The sequence below is a fragment of the Lynx canadensis genome, chromosome F2 (assembly GCF_007474595.2).
Source record: "Lynx canadensis isolate LIC74 chromosome F2, mLynCan4.pri.v2, whole genome shotgun sequence".
Classification (NCBI taxonomy): Eukaryota; Metazoa; Chordata; class Mammalia; order Carnivora; family Felidae; genus Lynx; species Lynx canadensis.
Genome location: NC_044320.2, coordinates 52,809,535 through 52,813,697, shown reverse-complemented (window position 1 = coordinate 52,813,697; position 4,163 = coordinate 52,809,535). Strand labels below are relative to the sequence as shown.

At 40.5% G+C, this 4,163-nt stretch overlaps 1 pseudogene; it reads right to left on the bottom strand.

Moving 5' to 3' along the window:
• Nucleotides 1-301: 301 nt before the first annotated feature.
• Nucleotides 302-591, bottom strand: LOC115506178 (annotated as a pseudogene).
• Nucleotides 592-4,163: the final 3,572 nt, after the last annotated feature.

Sequence of the window (4,163 nt, the reverse complement as noted above, 5' to 3'; positions counted from 1 at the left end):
TTTTAGTTTTTCCACACCACAAGACATTTGTGCCAAGATGGTTAATGTCTGCTAACATCAAGGAATCCCTCTTCCTGGGAACCAAGAGGAATTTTCTGAAACTAGCAGGGAAAGGTGTTCCCCCTATATCAATCGAGTTTCCGAGATATTCTATTGGTTACATAGACCCTTCCCTCAAAACATCAAGGGAGTGTTCTGTGTGCTAATACTATAGTTTAAAAATAATTAAAAGAAGATTCTGCATTTTTATAAAAGTTGATAAATAGTATTTCAAACTGTACAGTCACCAGAAGTGCACACACTTCACTTGGCATCTCCAGCACCTTCAGCTTTCTGTGCCTGGTCTGTTTTGGCATCTCCATTTTCTGCAGGGTCATTCGCATCCTTGCCAGCATCAGCTTTCCCCTTTCCCCCTTTGGGTTCCTTGTCTCCCTTCTTTGCAGGGGCTTAGGCTCTGGCTTTGGAGGAGCAGGTTTAGCAGATAAACTTGCAGATCTTCTCTGTGGCTCATCCTTCACCTTGGCTTTATCTCCTTTAGCATTCCCTTCAGCCTTTCTCTTGGGCATGGTGGCGACAGTGGCAGGCCATAGGCGCTGGACCCAGGATGCCCTGGTGCATGGGCTTTGGTAGGTCCGGGAGTCATTCTTGCCTCTTCTTCTTCACACTGCTTGTACTGACTTTCAGTACTTATATTTTTCTTTCTAGTTTCGATGATTTATCCACCATTAATAGCTTATCAGTAAGTTGTCATAATTTAAATATTTTCATAATGATCCTAACATAAATATGATTGAGAACATATATAAATAAAATGAGTGAATCACAGTAATTTCTTATGTGAGAAAAGTAAGGGAAGATAAATTAATACCTGGATTTTTATCACTAAATAATAATAATACAGGGAGGTGGGAGTGGGTGAAATGGGTAAAAACAGTCAAAAGGTACAAATTTCTAATTATAAAATAAATAAGTTATAAGGATGTAATGTGCAACATGGTGACTGTAGTTAATAGTACTGTATTGTATATTTGAAAGTTGTTAAGAGAATAGGTCTTAAAAGTTTTCATCACAAGAAAAAAAATTTTGTACTGTGTATGGTAATGGATTTTAACTACACTTGTGGTGATCATTTTGCAATATATACAAATATTGAATCATTATTTTTTATACATGAAACTAATATAATATTATATGTCAAGTATATCTTTATTAAAAGATAGTAAAATAAAAATATTATGATTCATAGAAATCAATATGTCAAGAACTTTACATTTTTTATTAATAAAAGGCAACTCTCGGGGCGCCTGGGTGGCGCAGTCGGTTAAGCGTCCGACTTCAGCCAGGTCACGATCTCGCGGTCCGTGAGTTCGAGCCCCGCGTCGGGCTCTGGGCTGATGGCTCAGAGCCTGGAACCTGTTTCCGATTCTGTGTCTCCCTCTCTCTCTGCCCCTCCCCCGTTCATGCTCTGTCTCTGTCCCAAAAATAAATAAACGTTGAAAAAAAAAATTAAAAAAAATAAAAATAAAAATAAAAAAAATAAATAAAAGGCAACTCTGAAAAAGATTGAAGATTTTATTTAGAAAAGACTGTATTGGAGAAAATGGTTTTTTTCCCTGGAATATATCAGTGTTATGCTGGAGACAGATATAGATATATATATGACATATATGATCATTCAAAAATGAATACACGTATATGTACAGCTGAGTATGTAAAAATAGGATGCAATTTTGCAAGCGATAAAAAACAATTGGATTACATATTTGATTTTATACATCTTTATATTTAAATTTTCTTGAATTTCAAGTCTTTTAAAAAATGTTTATCTAACTTGAGAGAGAGAGCACGCATGAGCAGGAAAAGGACAGAGAGAGAGGGAGAGAGGATCACAGACTGTGAGATCATGACCTGAGCTGAAATCAAGAGTCAGTGGCTTAACTGATTGAGCCACCCAGGCGCCCCTCAAGTTAATTACTCTTTATAACGGTCTATAGAATCTGGAAGAATTCATGGTAGTTTATATGCCTGAAGGATATAAGATATTAAAAACAGTTATGACGGGATTTGAAGGGCGACCCACATTTCTGCCCAGCCATGTCTCGCCACAAATGGGGTGCTGCCCATATTTCTGTCTGGCCATATATTGGGGCACCCAAATTAATGGTTGCCAAACCAAATTATCAGGACACAAAATGTGACAAGCAAGAAGGCAATAGCTACTCCTGGAAGGGAAAGGATCCCAACCAGTGTTTTTTCCTGACAATCTGAATTTGAAAAGGAAAGGACAATGTGACATTTTACCTTCCTTTGTCATCCTGGCATCAAAGATCTGGGAAAGAGGACTTTGGCAAGAATTCTTAGCCTTTCCTGGCTTCTGCCAATTTTCCCAGCATGCAGTCTACAGGCTTAGGAGACAGTTGGGTGTCCCATTAGGTCTCATCCTGGTCACCAAAACCTTTAGAGGAGGAAAAATAAGTTTCCTTTTGCTTTTTATATTGAATGCCTCTCTGAAACCTCTTCTCTTTTTTTTTTTTTTAATTTTCTAATGTTTATTTATTTTTGAGAGAGACAGAGACAGAATGTGAGTGTGTTAGGGGTAGAGAGAGAGTGAGACACAGAAGCAGAAGCAGGCTCCAGGCTCTGAGCTGTCAGCACAGAGCCCAGTGTGGGGCTCGAACTCACGAGCTGTGAGATCATGACCTGAGCCGAAGTCGGATGCTCAACCGACTGGGCCACCCAGGCGCCCGAGAAACCTCCTTTTCTCTAGGGCACCTTGTAAATGGATAAACTTACCTACAATGGTTAAAAGTTCTGTTCTAAGGCCACTGTAGTTCAGGATTATCTTTGGTAAGGTTAACCTTACTTATTCAGCCTCAAAATTTTATTCACCTGATGCCTCACACTGGATGCAGTGTGGTTTCTAAGACAGAAACAGTCTCATCTGGACCCAATCTGACTGCGTCCAGAAAGAGAAATGCTTAAATAAAGTCTGAAAGCTCAAAATGCAAAAGCCACAGAGGTAGGATCCAGGATCTGAGAAGGACTTACTCATGACCTCCAGAGATTGTGAGAAGCAGCAAGCTCACGGGCATAAGAGGTATCTACACAAGGTTGCTCACTGCTCCTGGGGGCCACTGGGGTGTCTCCTTTGGTTCCTGCTTCTGACCCCTGAACTGTTAAAAGATAAACTGAAGCATATTAAGAATTTTAAGAGTTCATTTGAGCAACAATCGATTCAAATTGAGCAGTTGTCTGGAGTACTTAAACCAGAAGTAGTTAGGAGTGCTCCCTGAGGAGACAATTCTTTGCTTTGCTATGGGCTCAAAATACATAATTATTAATTCATAAAACATTCACGGAGTGACAAGGTGCCAGCATTAAGCCTGGGGTTCAGGATTTAAAGGTGAATAAGGAAGTCTTTGCCCTTACATAGCCTACAGTATGGTAGAGAGATTGTAAGACTCCAAGTGATAGTAAAGGAAAACCATAGACCAGCTATCTTGCCCTGTATCTGAGATTATATGGCGTGTGATACAGCTTCATGTTTAAATTTTTTTTTTTCAACGTTTATTCATTTTTGGGACAGAGAGAGACAGAGCATGAACGGGGGAGGGGCAGAGAGAGAAGGAGACACAGAAACGGAAACAGGCTCCAGGCTCTGAGCCATCAGCCCAGAGCCTGACGCGGGGCTCGAACTCACGGACCGCGAGATCGTGACCTGGCTGAAGTCGGACGCTTAACCGACTGCACCACCCAGGCGCCCCTACAGCTTCATGTTTAAAATTTTCTTTCTCTTAGAACACAAATTGGTGAAGCCTTCTGCTATTTCTGAAGGTTAAAACAATTCTGGATTCTTGCACCAAACTCCATTTCACTCTTTGCTTAAACTATTTTAGGAGGACATCTCTCGCTCCTAAACTATCTTTTATCCCTATGAAAGCATTAATAGCCCTGCTGACGCTGGGTAACCAAGAACTCAGAAGAAAAGTAAAATAAGGTTTTAGTTATTGAGCGCTGATTCTGATGGACCGAAAAGCTGCTATGAGACTTGAATGCACCCCACAGCATGAGTCAGTGGGTCAAGTTCCGCAAGGCTCACAATGAACCCCTTGCCTGAGTTAGTACTTACTGGACTTTTCCTCTCTGCATGTGTCCAGCAGAAT